The sequence below is a fragment of the Stegodyphus dumicola genome, chromosome 2 (assembly GCF_044657685.1).
Source record: "Stegodyphus dumicola isolate Sdum_Otavi_A_Nest chromosome 2, ASM4465768v1".
Lineage (NCBI taxonomy): Eukaryota > Metazoa > Arthropoda > Arachnida > Araneae > Eresidae > Stegodyphus > Stegodyphus dumicola.
The window spans coordinates 224,070,335-224,086,854 of record NC_140769.1 but is presented as its reverse complement, the minus strand read 5'-3'; positions in this window follow the sequence as shown (position 1 = coordinate 224,086,854).

Sequence of the window (16,520 nt, the reverse complement as noted above, 5' to 3'; positions counted from 1 at the left end):
TAAATTAATGAATTCAAACATATGAACATATATATTTAATAAAATAAAAATATTTCAGCGCAAATAATTATCGACGTATATTTGAAGAAGAAGAAGAAGCAAAAATATACTTCAGCGAACAATTACTAGAAGAATTGGATCCGCAATGTTTAAGATTGCAATACGTGTCGGAGACGTAAGTCATTTCGGAAAAAATAATAAAACAAAACATAATGTTTCAGGTCCAGTTTAATTATACGTTTAATAATTTTTTGACAAAAACGCTGGTCTGGAAAATAATACGTTTTCAGATTTATAATGCGTAATGTTTTTTCATTCCTTCATTACAAAAATAGATTATAAATGTTTAAGTTGGAAAATCACATTGTGAAGAATTCAAATTTATTGTAATACCTTTTGATTATGAGGAAACTTTATTGCATTAACTAATGAAATACCTAAACAGAAAGCTAATATACAAAATACACGTGTTTAAACGGCCAGTTTGTAAAATTTGTGAATGAGAAGTAAGTGTGAAATAGTTGATATAATTAGAGTAACAAAGACAAAAAGGACTTTATGTTTATAAATAATATGCATATATATATGTATGTAAAACAAATTAAGTAAACACTGAAATCCATCCCATACTCTATTCGGAACAAAACTCATATAAATTGTTCTCTTCACCTGTTTCTGTTAGACTATATATTTCTAGATTTACAGAGATTTATGATATTATTTAGCTATAGTTTTGAGAATTTACTCATCAAACATAATAAAAATTTCGAGATTCTAACTTTTCATTGCAATTATTTTTTTAATATATAATATTAAATAATTTTGAATTAATAACAAATTAAAAAATAAAAATTAATTAATTAAAATATATGTTTATGTATATATATATATATATAACATATGTATATATATATATATATATATATATATATATATTTAAACAAATTTAAATTCTTAACAAATACGTATAAAAGTAAAAAAATAAAAATATAAAAATGCAAATTTAAATTCTAAAAAAAGGAAAAAAGCCAAATAATTTAAAATAATTTAAAAATATGCAAACATGTAAACGATTTAATTCTCGAACTAATCTACAATATCATTTAAATTCAGAAGCATAAGCAAATCAAGTGCAAAATCTATCTATGAAAAAAAATCTAATATTATATATCCCCATCACATGATTTCAGTTAAAGATGATGACTTAGCTAAGTGGGAATATAAATTTTCCTGAAACAAATATTTCTCTTACTAAACCACAATATTGTAGAACTATGCATATTTTTTCTATCTCTGTCAACGCTGGCACGGTATTCCTATCTCTGTCGTGCTACTTTCTTCCTATTCCAACAATATGAGAAATATAAATATTCTAGAAATAGGTAAGTTTAGAATTTCAAATGAATTGGGGGCGCAAATGTGAATTGAAATAAATCTGAATATTTTATCTTATTCATCTGCCAAATTTGCTCTGTATTATAGATCAATATGTGCGATCAGAATTCCTAACATTAATTCACACACACACACACATATGCATATATATCTATATATATACGTTTATCGTATATATGTTACGGTGAAACACCGAAATCTGGAGAATGTCGGCTTTCACCGGTGAATGTCAACATTCACATAGTCGCTTGTTGTATGTCCGAAATATTTTTCAAAAACACTTATTTCTGACTTACACCGGTAAATGTCGACATTCACCATCTACTAATGGTGAATGTTGAACACATAAGAATATTACATTTTCTTCTCCGTAATTCGGTCGCGAAAAAACGCACTTGGGACTTAAAATAAGAACTTAAGAATATAAGAACTTGAAACACACTGTACATTCAAAATGAGAAAGGAAAATAATAGAAGTTAAAAATTTACTAAATTACGTGATTCAAATCTTATTATTTGCAACAACTTAAACTATTAGGACACTTTCAATTGCACAAGAGGCCCTTGCTTTTACAACTGCATTTATTTGTGGAACACTTCCTTTTGCAACGAGAGCGTGTACATATACTCCTCTTTTTGACCTACACCAGAGCATATCTGTGATTGTCGACATACACCGGTGAGGGTCCGAATGTACAAAAATGTAATGCAATATTCGATCATTCACCGACGTATTTGGTGAATGTTGACATTCTCCGGTGAAAGTCGACATTCTCCAGTTTCGATCTTTCACGGTCAGATATATATATATATATACGATTATATATATATAATTTATTTCCTAAACAATATTGATTAATTGATTATATTGTCTCCTAAGTTTATTTAAAGTAGAATTATTTTAAAATCGTGAATCAATACTGGTAAGTTATATTTTGAAAGATGTTTTGAGGTAACTTGAAAGTAAATTGTTAATAATGTTTTAACGGGGACTAGAATTAAATCATCATGAAGAACAAAATTTCAATTTTAAAAGGAAAAATTAAATTAAAAACATGTAATCATTGTCATTGATCGGAAAATAGTTGACTTTTCAAGGGGAACAAACCAACTCCCGTATATATATATATATAATCGTTTGTTGCAATTCATGGTCGAAAACGCTTTCCTGGCCCCATAGTGACGAGACACAACACAAGAAAAATAGGGTACGAACAGTGTAAAGGTATTTGTTTATTATTCTTAGCGCAGCGGAAACTAAGAAATAAGAACAAAAACAGGGGATCGTCATCAAAGAAAGTATCCGAAAGTTCCTTCGGTGACTTCCTCTCGGGATACGTCAACACATTATTGCACGAAACCTCTGTTAGAAGTCACACAGGAACTTGTGACACATATCGTGGCAGCTGCTGGGAAAGTCCTGGGAATGCACGGTATTTTCGAGAACATCTTATGTTCGATGTGCGAGAGATGTGATACCTGCATCAGGGTGCAGGTCGTAATTTCGAACACCTTCTTTCAGGTCCATAAGTGTCTAATTTTGTTCCTATTTTTTAATTTCTCTTGCGCTAAGCATAACTGGTGTCCGTTCTTTCTTGTGTTTTGTGTTGTTTGTACCGGCCAGGAAAGTGTTTTCGGCTATGTTTTGCCATTTCATTTTTCGTCATCGTCGTCTCTCTCATATATGTGCATAAATACTTATGACTCAAGTGTTGCTACTATATGATGAAATATACAAACATGGTGTTTAAAATGCTACATATTCCCATCCGAAAATATCATTTTTTTTTATCCTCTTGCCCTTCAAATAAGAAATATGTGTCCTTCATTGTAAAATCTCCTGGAACTTTAATTCTTCTTTTTTCGAGGTCAGTGGAGAAATTATTTCAGCATAGGCAGCTGTCAGTATTCAAACATTAAATTGTAAAAGCCATTAAAGTGTAGCCGAAACTCTCAGAAACGTTTAATTCGCATAAGGATTTAGGAAATACATTTTGAAAGATTTAGAAAATTTTCCTTCAATAAATTTAATGGAACAGGCAAAAGAAATTACAGGGAACAATAAATATAGGAGAAAACAGATATTTCTTTTCCTAATTTGTTTTGCTTTGTTTGATTTCTTTCTTTATTCCTGTATAAATAATAAAACTTTAAGAATGCAACTGAAGATGAGAATAAATTTTTCAATTGAAAACAAATGACGGCAAAAATCCTAGTGCTTCTTGCTGGACTACAAAATAGACCAGCATTATGTTCCGAATTCGGAATAACGAGAAAAAATTTGAAACCTGTGCAGCCAGCGATGCAAAGAGATTGATCTGCGAGAAAAATGACTTAAATGAGGAAACTCGGAGATATTTTAATGATGTGTAAGGTTACCTCTACTGGATAATAATAAGAAATGGTAAAATACGTAAGTAAATTATACAAAAATTGAAGAAATTTAAAATATCTGGCATGCGTAAGAAATAGTAATTGATTCAAAAAATAAATGAATCCAAAGCTTTCAAACTTATACTCGTTTAAACACAGGTTTTGCTGATTCAGAAAGAACATTACATGTATATCTTCTAAAATGCTTTTTCCATCATTTGTTTGTAGTTGTTTTATTTTTCATTTCAGTTTCATTTTTCCTCCTATTTTGCAATTTTCGCCATTGTTTCCCTCTGTTTTAAGCCACCTGTTTATTATTACTATTATTATTATTTCAACTTATGTAAAAATTAAGTAAGGAAAAGTAAGGCACTGAAACTTTGCAAATTATTACGCCCTACGTGAGATTCATGGAGGTCGCTTATTGCATACAAATCACGCCAAATGCTTTAACTTTTCTGCTTGGCTTTAGGTCAGAAGAACAAAAGCAACAAATTCGCCTTTTGTAGAAAAACATTCTGTCAGGCAATAAATCTACGGGGAGATTTTTCCCTATGAAACTGAGCCAAAAGTGTTATATAGTATCTAAATATGGAAGTGTTGTGCATGTTAAACGTGATAGTCGTTGCATTACTTTCACTTTTTTACTACTGAAATAAAGATATACTGATTATTTTGTAGATTGGAAAACCCTCCTTGTGATCATGAAAAAGAGCAAAAACTGGAAAACGAGAAAGAACTGGAAAAGAAGCGAGAACCCGAAAAGATGCAAAAACTGGAAAAGAATCAAGAACTGGATAAAAAGGAAGAACATGAAAAGAAGGAGAAACTGGAAAAGAAGCAAGAACTGAAAAACAAGAAAAAACTGGAATTGACACAAAAACTAGAAAAGAAGCAAGAACTGAAAAAGAAGCAAAAGCTGGAAAAGATACAAAAACTAGAAAAGAAGCAAGAGCAGGAAAAGATACAAGAATTAGAAAACAGCAAGAAATGAAAAAGAAGCAAGAGCTGAAAAAGAAGCAAAAACTGGAAAAGACGCAAGAACTGAAAATGAAACAAGAGCAGAAAAAGAAGCAAAAATTGGAAAAGAAGGAAGAACTGAAAAACAAACAAAAACTGGAAAAGCAACAGAAACTAGAAAAGAAGCAAGAACTGAAAGAGAAACAAACACTAGAATGGATTCAAAAACTAGAAAAGAAAGAAGAACTGAAAAAGAAGAAAAAACGGGAAGAGATACTAAAACTAGAAAAGAAAGAACTGAAAATGGAGAAACAACTGAAAGAGATACAAAAACTAGTAAACAAAGAAGAACTGAAAAGTCAAAAGAAACTGGAAAAAATGCAAAAACTAAAAAACAAAGAAGAACTGAAAAAGAAGAAGAAACTGGAAAAAATGCAAAAAACAACAAACAAAGAAGAACTGAAAAAGAATAAGAAACTGGAAAAAATGCAAAAACTGGAAAAGAAGCAAGAGCCGGAAAAGATGCCAGAACTGGAAAATATAGACGAGTCAGAAAAGACGCAATACCTGGAAAAAAAGCAAAAAACGGAAAAGAATCCTCATCTGAAAAACAAGCTGGAACCGGAAAAGAACTGTCAAACCCGAAAAGGAAACCGGATGAACTGCGAAAAGAGCCAGAACTCGATAACAACTGTAGAACGATTGATTTAATGATCAAACGAAGCAAGACCCGGAAAAGAAAAATAGAACAAATAAATCATACACCTGCTTCATTTTACCAAAATTTATTATCAATAACATTTTTATTATGAAGAACTTTATGGTATTCTTAGTATATGGACAGCATTTGATAATATTTTGCTCGGTAAGTGTAACTACTGATATATTATTAGCTAGTAATTAGTCATGCTAACTTTAAGATATCAGCATTATTTTAGCAGCAACTAAGTACACTCTTTCGTAGTTCAGATCTATGTTTTCAGTGCCTTTCATGGCTGCGAGGTCTTCCGGTTTTACCTGGAAAGTCACAGTTTATTGACTTTTTTAACACATAGTCACATGACAGTATTTTTCAACAATAAATTTATGTTATGCTACTGGCTTTAAATTGTGCAAATAAATATTGCACGTCATATCTTTCATAATTGAACTCATGAAATTAATTTATACAGATTTCATTTTAAAATTTGTTTGACCCTGAGCTGTCTTATCCAACTGCAGATATTTATAGGACTTTATATCAAGATTCAAAGAAACGCTCAAAAAGGAATGTTTATCCGCTTTTAATTATGCGTTAATCAGCTTGAGTTGCATTACTAAGATTGTAATTCTAAACAAATTAAAAGCTATTGTAGTATGTACATTAGCTTTTAATTTGCTTTCACCTTGTTTAAATGTAGTTTGACATACCACAGTTTCCGTTTCTACTCAGGATTTTTCTAGTGTAAAAATTCAAGATTACAAATTAAAATGAGCGAAAAAATAACTTTTAAAATGTGTGTATACATTAAATCAGAATCATAATATAATTAGAGAAAAAAACTGAATAATATATTATAAAGCGAATTTATATCAATTTCGATTTCTTTCAAAATAGAGATTCCTTCGCACCTCACAAATCTCACAGAAACTCTCGGTTTGTTATTCGTGAGCTTTAGTTTTTTATATTTGGAATTTGGCAGCAATATGATTCACTGTTACGATACAAATTCTTGCTCACAAATTGGTTATCTAACTAGAAAATGGTATAACTAAAATAAAATAAATATTATTAGATGGAAATGTTCGTTTGCTTTGCGTTTATCTGAATGGTATCGTATATATAAACCTGTTGGAGACGTTTTTTTCCCACACATCGAATAGAGACACATAGTCACATAATATAAATAATCTGACTACATTACTATAGTGTAAGATGAAGCTCTACCACATTTCTCTATTACTTTAGACTGCGAAAGATTTGCTAAAGCATTACAGGATCATACTCTGAAGGATCTCGCCGTTCTGTTTCATTTTCTTCCCCCTCGAAAACACATTATCTTAATACAATAGATTACTTTTGAAGGAATGTATTATTTGAAAACCTTGTAACTGTAAGAATTATTCTCTGACGTTATTACACAAAAGCGGTTGAGAGCCTAATCTTTTGCTATGCGCTTTAAGATGTATAAAAGCATTTTGAAATGTAAGGCCTACAAACCGAAACGTAACTTTATCTTATTTCTGTACTATTCATTAGAGTTATATACATTCCCATCAATAGATACTCATTGGCTAAATATTCTGGTTACCCAAATCAGTTCTTTTTTTCCTTTTTTTTTTCTTAGTTTTAAATAATCCGGAAACTAAAGCTATAGAAAATTTCACTTCTTCATTAGAAATCTGATTTGGAATTTTGTTTTCCGAGATAAAAATTTTAATTCCTTATCTCTTTTCTCAACACAAAGATCGAAAAACGTAACATCGACATTTTGAAAACATTTGTAAACTAATAGAAGGGAAAAAGCAGAATACAATGGTTCAGCAAGCATGTAAATATCTCTATCACTTAAGTTTCAGCTATGTTTGTTATAGTATATTCAGGCGTATAAGACGCACTTTTAAAACAAAATGTAAGATGGAAATTTATGCGTGCGCGCTGTACGCCAGCTATAAAAATTTTATGTTTGGAAATATGGAAAAAGTGAGCATACGAAAATTAGATTTCTGCGTGTAATTAATTTTTTTTTCATTAAAAGAAATAACACAGTTTATGTACTTAAAAATTTTCGTTATAAAAATTCTGTTTCATTTTCACCTTCACATCTGATCCATACTTCCATAGATCTAAGTTCCTCATATTCGGCTTAAGTTATATCTTCAAGCCTTCAAGCACATCATCGGATTCTGTTTCATTTTCGCCGTCACTTTTTCTCTGATCAACAGATAAATAATCATCTTCCGTTTCAACTAGACCGTCAGATATACCACATATATTAAATGGGTTTAATTTTATTCCGTGCTTTTATTATTTACTGACACACTATTTATGGACTGGCATGACGTATTTGGTCTCCATTTGTAACTGTTTTTTTCACCTTCACGTTTGCTCGAGTATTCCACTGACGTTAAAAATATTCTATCGATGATATATTGACATATATGTCTAATATCTGAACTAATGGCAATAATCCGCCTGGATAAACTGTCATATCTGTATAACATTATTTCAACAACATATTTGTGTTATCCGTTAGATGGAGGCTGAACATGTCCCAAAGTATTGGATTTTCTTGATTATCTGAGACAAAAGGAAGCTTTTGCCAAATATTTCTTATCCACAGTTTCACGACATTTTTCTCCGCCGATCATTTCTCTTGAATACGGATGAAAACACTTTCGGGAAACTGCACTTCTGCAAAATCTTTCTTTTAAAGATATCGATGGGATTTTAATTTCGTACGGTCGGCTAAGCAGGAGATCAGTACGGTGAGGTGAGATTTCTCGTTGGACTATTGTTTCTATGTTAACCGTTATTTTTCTTTCATATCATTGTTTATTTATCTCCTACCGTATAAAAACTACTGGAATGACATCCATATTTGCAACACGTGATAGTAATTAAATTTTTCCATATTTTTAAAAACTCATCAAAGTTTTATCTCTATATTTGCGAAGCCTTTGAAAAAATTTTGTCTTTTTTTCTCGGAGAACTGAATTATTCCGTGAAGTAAATCGAAAACACAAACTCAGTTTGCTTTAGAGTTTTCACTTCCATTTGCACTCCTTTTTTCTATTTTTAAGTCAAAGAAACGTACGCTGTTTCTTGTTACAATTAATTCATTCTAGCGATGATGGGGATTTTCTACAATGCAGTTTCCAACACTTTCGCCGACGGTAAGCTATTTCATTACTTCTTTATGCAATGCACAGTTATTCTTTGGCGCAATAATCATTGTAAAATTTCATGTTTCCTCCACTCGTGTACGAAGCCCTCACGAAAACCAAACTGCATGATTTCCATTTTCTTTCGCAAACTGAATGACTTAACATTTGAAACTTGCATTGTGTTTGTTTCGTTCGGCAAAAGCCATAACTACTGCTGAAGAAAGCACTGGATGAACTACACTTCACTAAAATCAAATGTGATATCGTTAAGTCTTTGATGTTGACATCAGAACCACGGTTTCAAATGACTGCAGAAAGAAGAACATGACTCCTAATTCCGCAAATTCACTTTGGTCGAAAGTGCACTCTTATCCAAATTATGTTCCTTGTTTCTCGAAGTCCTAGAATAACATTCTCTTCCACATCCAGAATGAATACAAATCACCTCCTACCTTGCAGAAATATTTTCCCCGATAATCATTTCTCCTGCGTACCTCCTTATCGCTTGCCAAACTGCAATGTTTCCGCAATTGACATATTTGCTCGTGTTTCCTAAGGTATGAAATAATCAAGAAGAGCTGTTGCGGGATATGATGTTTTTGGTATTGCCAAACCACCATGTGTATTTTATTGCTTTCTTTATTTACTAAAGACCTGATGCATTGTAATTAAGCGATATAAGAACTTGATTTATATGCGATTACGTTTTCTTATACAAAATGTTCCAACAATGTGCTTATGCGTTGTAATTTCATTTATTCAAAACTCAGTCTAGTTATATTTATAAAATTTTCAATAGCAAACGAATGTTTTAAGAAAACAGTTTAGACGTTTTGGGTCAAGATACTTTTCAAAAAAAGTCTAATCCAAGAGTTATTTATATGAGAAATTTTATGTAAAAACAAATGGCGCACATTTTTACGTTTGAAATTTACTGGCATATTCCATGGCAAATTTAGTAAGAGATTTCAGGTTTTTACCAGCTAAAGGAAGTCAAGGATTTCTAGAATAATTTGCAAGGTCAAGTAAGAGTTTTGTCTATTGTTAATTGATATTTTCATTTCCAAAAAAGAACGTTAAGCATTAAATTTTGAAAGAAGTTTTTTATTTTCTTTTGGCACGATGCGTAATGAGTTTATTTCAAAAAAGCTGAAAATAAAAGTACCAGTTATCTATATTTTACTATTTATATCATAATAAATAACTTACTAATTTAAAATTTAATTATAAAAAAGATTTTACTCCCACAAAAGCCGTTTTATCCATTTACGCCAGTTTGGGCACTTTTCTACTGCATATGCCTTCCATCAAATTGTACACGCTCAGTCCACAAAATATTCACTCGCTCTTTATTTGTGCAACCGTGGATATACTTCAATTAATAATCTGTTTTAAATGACGCAACTTTTTGTCTTTTCGAATAATAAACGGTTATTATTGCACAAAGTACGAAATCTGACTAATTATTTTTTCCTCCAATACCTAGACTTCTGTCTAGGTATTTGGTTATAAGAAATAAATCACAAAACAATTGACTGATGTCCATCGAAATCAGACGGAGATACTTATGTTCAAAATTATTTCATAACGAGTGCAAACTTTTTCCTCATAAAATCATGAGTGTCGGAGAAACATATGAAGAGCTAGGCTTCGTAATTTTTACAAAACAAATTATTTTAAATTTAAAAGTACCAAAGCGCAAACATTTACGTTTTTCAAAACACTTTTGTACTTGGAAGTCAATGCCCACCACAAACGACCAAGATCCGGTCTGAAATTTTGCAGACAGTGCACAGTCATCCGTTTCGAGTATCTTTCATTTTGGTTATTTGCGTATGCGATATAACCTTCTCAAATATTCTCATGCTTGTGACTCAGAATTGAATTATCATTTTAACTGATATTTTTATGTGATGTGTAACAATAATTTTGTTTATTTTTCAGGATGAAGATTCAGGCCCCCTTTGCGCATACCGACTGTAATTTGAATAGCCAGTTTACAATAACAAGCTTAATAGTAACCGACCGTCATAGGGATGCGCCCGAGGCTTAAAGGAACGCGAATCTCTATCAAATTTGCAACTTGTGCAAATGTAATTTTGACTTTAAAATTCTTTTATTTTCCCTTTCTCGTGTCAAAAATGTTTTTCTCTTCAATATTTAACTTTAATAACGTGAAACTTTAATTTAAATTTTTCTTTTCACTATTTTTACTTTAAAAAGGTTTTAAGTTCTTTCATTTTACAAAAGTAATACTGATTTTGAAAACTATAAATATTTCCTTTTGGTTTTTTATTTTAAAATTTGCTTTTAAATGCTCACATTATTTATTTTACAGAAATATTATATACTCTTATAAGCAAAATATATTTCTTTTTTGTATTTCCACAAATGGCATTTTTTAAAAAATATTTTACTCCTTTTTATTAAGGGGTGTTGGAAACCCTATAGCGGCAATGTTAAATTGGCCATTTTTGGATTACCTTTTCTGAAAATCTACTGTTCTTACAGGCTTGAAGGTTTTTACATAATTAAAGTACATCTATCACCTCGCGCCCTTTCCACCACGAAGGCAGGTCGTCTATGCACTCGCCATAGTAGGAAAATAATCTCTATCTTTATCCTCTAATTTATTACACATAACGGTACACAATATACAATAAAACAAATATCACTAGTATAGTATACATTTAATTATATACATAATATAAGGCGTGCAAAACATACTTTAAGTAATCTCAACTATATACATAATATAAGGCGCGCAAAACATGTTTTAAGTAATCTCTTTCCACACGGCATGGCTGCCGGTCCAATCGCCAAAGTATTCACGCCACCAGCCTGCCTCGATCGGTTTTTCCGAGGAATCTCGAATTCTTTCAATACGGTGTCATTAATCATAATATTGTTATTTCAATTCATTTCATCGAGAGTCGCGATCAAACTTTTAACTTTTGTTTTTAAACTCTGCAAAATAATTTTCCCTTCTTCAGATATTTTATAGAGATTAAGAATCACTTCAGCATGATGTAAAAAGAACAGCCATTTCTCAGCTTCGATGGTGGGCCAAACATAACTCCTTTCATTATTTTCAAATGTTTCAATAATCGTTTCCCTTGCTCTAAGAATCTCTAAGAATCTCCTATATCTTGATAAAAATAAGAACCTTAATTTCTCATTTCCATATAAAATATACTTTCTCGGTGTCTACTGGCTTTAACGCCTGACATTCGAATCATGTTATTAACAGACATAAAAACAATTATAATTTTCTAAGTTAATATGGTTAATATATAAATTAAGAAGGACTTACCTTTGATCCCGATAGTGAAAATATCGAACGAAGAGCACAACTTGACGCTGTTAACTTTAATCATGAGCACACTGCAGTGGCACGTAACTTGACATGATTACAACACGGTAATTCACATTACCCCTGATTTAACTTTTCACGATTTCACTAGGATGATGAACACTGATGATCCCATTTTACCACTCACTGGCTGTTAACTTTTTAGCACATCACGCTTTCACAAATCGGATGAATTTATTCGCACACATGGCCCTAAACGCGCCATTTTCTTTCGTCATAAAAATCTTCTCTCATCGTAGATCAATTCGTGAACTATCACCGAATTTCATTTTATAACTTTCAGTAACTTTTTACAACCATATTTATTTATTATTTTCACTATTTAGTGATTTCCTTTATCACAATCTTATCCAATCGACTGCGCCGATTTGCACCTCGCGCCGTTTCAACTCCGAGGCGGGTTCGGTCATTTCTAATGCACTCGCCATAATAGGAAAATAATCTCGATCAGCTTTGAAATTTTATCCACTAATTTATTAAACAATACACAATAAAACAAATACCACTACTATATATTTAGCTTAAGTTATCCCTTTGCACACGGCATGGCTGCCGGTCCAACCGCAAAAGTCACAAGTCTCGTATTCTTCCCACCAGCTTGCCTCCACTCTGTTTTCCGGCGTAACTACGTCCCTTCCTTTAACCGTCTTTAGCCCCTCGCAGATAAAATGTTCTGGAAACGTCTTTCGCTAAGGGAAGGAACATCACAATACCTAGCTGAATATCCTGAAACGAGCTTTTTTATCATTTTAAATTTTAGAGTATTTTACAGTATAATTTGTTACGCATAGTAAAATTTAGCACTGATTATAATCAAAAGCTCATTTCGGCAAATATTTGGAAGCGTAGTAAATAAGGTATAAAAATTTCAGATACCTGTGAGCAGTAGTTCTTGAGAACAGGTACTACATCGAGTATAAAAAATCACGTTCGGGGGAAAAACGCGATTTTATGTAAAAATTCTCAATTATCAAAGTATTCAATGACAAATTAAAGCTAGATTTTGTACAGTCCTAATTTTCAAAGAGATTAAAGAACGGTGTTTTAAGAAAGCTAAAATTGTAGAGAATTTGAAAATGCAAATATCAGAAATCCTCATTTTATGAAATGTTTTGGCTTTCAACACACCTTCAACTATTCTATTCTTTAAAGGTCCTTTCTCTTTTTTTTCTATTTTGGTAAAACTTGATATATAAATTTAATTCTTTGTCTTTTAATTTTTAATTTTATTCCTCTGGTCGCATTTCTCTTTAACGATTAACATTTTGCATTTGGCTTATTATTATTATAGTAAAATTATGCGAAATGAACAAACAGTAAATAATGAGATGCTCAATTAAAAACAAATACAGATTTAATGATAAAACTGAAATTTTTAATGTCATTACAAACAAGATTTCAAGGGGTTCAAGAGGCCGTTGCCTAAAAAAATAAGAAAACAATTCGTCGTTTCCGGAAGAAATGAAACTTAAAAAAATATTTTCGTTGTCACAAAAACCAAACTTTTTGAAACATTACGTTATTCAAACTCTTACGTCACTTCCGAGTGTCACGTTATTTAAGATGGCATAGGTTTCGGCTACGTCCCCAAGCCTCTGGCATCTCCTGAGGGCGGTTGGTTACTACACCTGTACCAAAGATAGTGAACTTCCGGTGATATCCTTCTGTCTGTAGCTGAATGAAACTGGCTCTATTTGACGGCACACTAGCGAAACACTAAAAAGTCATGATTTAAACGACGATGATTTGAATAATTTAACTGGAATTTTAAGAACGACAATTTAGATTAACTGCTGATGATTTTTTATTTAGGTGATCGTGAGTATATGGTTTAGTGATGAAGAGTATGAATAATTGAGTAGGATGATAATAAAACTTTAGGTGATCGGGCTTTGTATCTAGGTGAAGTTCTTTTATTCTGACGACGACTTCAATGATGATGATGAAGATGATACATAGGATGGTTTAGAATGACTGATGTGATTTGGGTGATGATGGTTTATCTTATTCTGACGATGATCATGGTGACGCGATATACATGATGGTTAAAATGACGATGTGTATTAAGTGATAATAAATATTTAGATGAATTTGATGGTGACATAGTTTTGACTGATGACGATTTTGTACATGATGTGAGAGTGATTTATATAATAATTTAGAGGAGTTAGACAATGAAGACGATGATTAAATGAGGATGAAGAACATGATGATTTGGTTGATATTGCTTTCTATTTAGATGATCTGGAAGATCTCTCTCGACGATGATAATGGTGATGATGACATATACGACGGTTTAAACTGAAGGTATGATTTCGATGATGATGATTATTTAAATGATGGTTTTGAATTATCTGGTGATAATTTTATAATTTTTTTCTTGGTTATTCAGATAACAATTTTGATGGTGATTTAGACGGTTGAGGTGATGAAGACGATGATCAAATGAGAATCATATTGTTGATGGTGGTGATTTAGATGATACTGCTTTTTATTTAGTTGATTTGAGCTATGATGATTTATCTTAATTTGGCGATATTTTCAATGACGATGATGATGATAATATATATATGATGGTTTAACATGAAGATGTGTTTTGGGTAGTTATGCTTAGTTAGATGTCTTAGATTAGCAGATGAAGTTGATTGGATTTAGAAGGAAATTTATATAGATGATGATTTCAATGAGTTAGATATTGATTTAGATGAAGGTATATTCATTTGATAATGATTATTTAAACAATAAGAGGGTCGTCCGAAAAATTACTTTGCCGTAAACCATAAAAAACAAAGTCTTATTACCTGGAAAAACCTATTGCAAAAGAAACAGCTATATTTCTGCTACTTCTCAGCATAAGAAACATCGGATCTATACCAATTGTCATAGTGTCGGTTACCTATTTCCATTAGAGTGTCAGAGAAGTCTGTCGCCTGGGAAGAAAGGCAGCCCGTCACATTTGTCTGCAACATTTCACCTGTAGGAAAGTGTGCCCAGACAACAACGTCTTCAGGTGCAATAACAGGTGGAAGTACTTAACAGCAAGATCGGAGCCATAGAATGGATGGTCAGACATCTCCCAGCAAAACGACTGCAACATATATTTTGTGGAATTCCCCGTATGCGTCCGATGTTGTCGTAGGACACCACAACACCAGCACTGAGCATCCCAAACCATTTGTTCTGAATGGCTCTTCAGATGTTCTATAGTAAAGCGCAATAAAGATCAGCTTTCACCGGAGCACCACTCGCCAATACGTCAATGAGCAGAATGCCTTTACTATCCCAGAATACCGTGGACTTCAATTTCCGTGCATAGACTGAGGATCGTCCGGCGCGTGGATCCCTGTGACTCCAATCAATCGTGAGTTGCTGTTTTCTGTGGTGAAGTGAGCTACCTACATATCATCACCTGTAACGATTCTGTTAAATTGCGCAATAAACTGATTTATGTATCTGCTGCCTCTAGTTCTTTGTGTTTATGTTTTGAGTATTCGAAATGGAAATCAAATACAATCAATCATATATATAGATTACATATCAATTCATATATTTGAATTAAATACATATTTACTTACCGGCCCGAAACTTTCTTAACACGTTTAGCGCGGCTCCGGTCTCTGGGGACCGACAGTGAACTTTCCGTGTGGCCGGCGTCGGTCCCTGGGAACCGGCACTGGAATTTTCGTTTGCCTGGCGTCGTTCCACGGAACCGACAGTATATGTTAAAAAATAAATATAGTCTTAATGAAATGTGATCAAATTTAGCATTAATGAAATGTATTGAAACATTCTAAACACAAATACGGCTTAGCTTTAAGGCTTAGCTCGCTGCCGGCTGAACGGAAAGGACAGCAAATTCGGCGCAGAACTCAGCGTGTTAATTAGAAAGCTACCGCTCGGCCTTAAAAACGCACAGCAGTTTGGTTTAAATAACCATTGATAACACTATTCTATAACGTTCTTTCTATAACGTTCTATAACATTTCTATAACGTTTCTATAACGTTTCTATAACGTATCTATAACGTATTAACGTATTATTCTATAACGTTCTTTGTACGTTAAAGTACATATAGCACAAGAGTGTGCAAGGAAACTGATATATAACAAATTTAGTTAATATTTTTCATATAATAAGGATAATTTCAAACTGTAAACATAATTCTAAAAATCCATGACATTATCGAATTGAGACCTGTTTCGATGTCAGATATATCTCGTAATGAAATCTGAAATTTTTTGAAATTTAACAACTAATTTTCCGAGATATTTGACAGTCCAACCTGTATAAGTTTCATTTATTTGTTTAAATGTTTGTAAAGTGTTATCACAGATTTTCATAAAAAAGGGTGTGAGAGATAAATGATAAAATTGATAGATAGAAAGGGAGGGAATATTATGCATTTGTTCAGAAACATAAACGTAGTATTTGTGAGATTTCTCGCACAGCCAAGTTATAATTGTTTTGTTAAATTCTTTTTTTTCATATTTAATTCTTTTAAATTAATTTCTCAAAGTTTGTCATAATTTATGTGACTCAACTAGGTACGAAA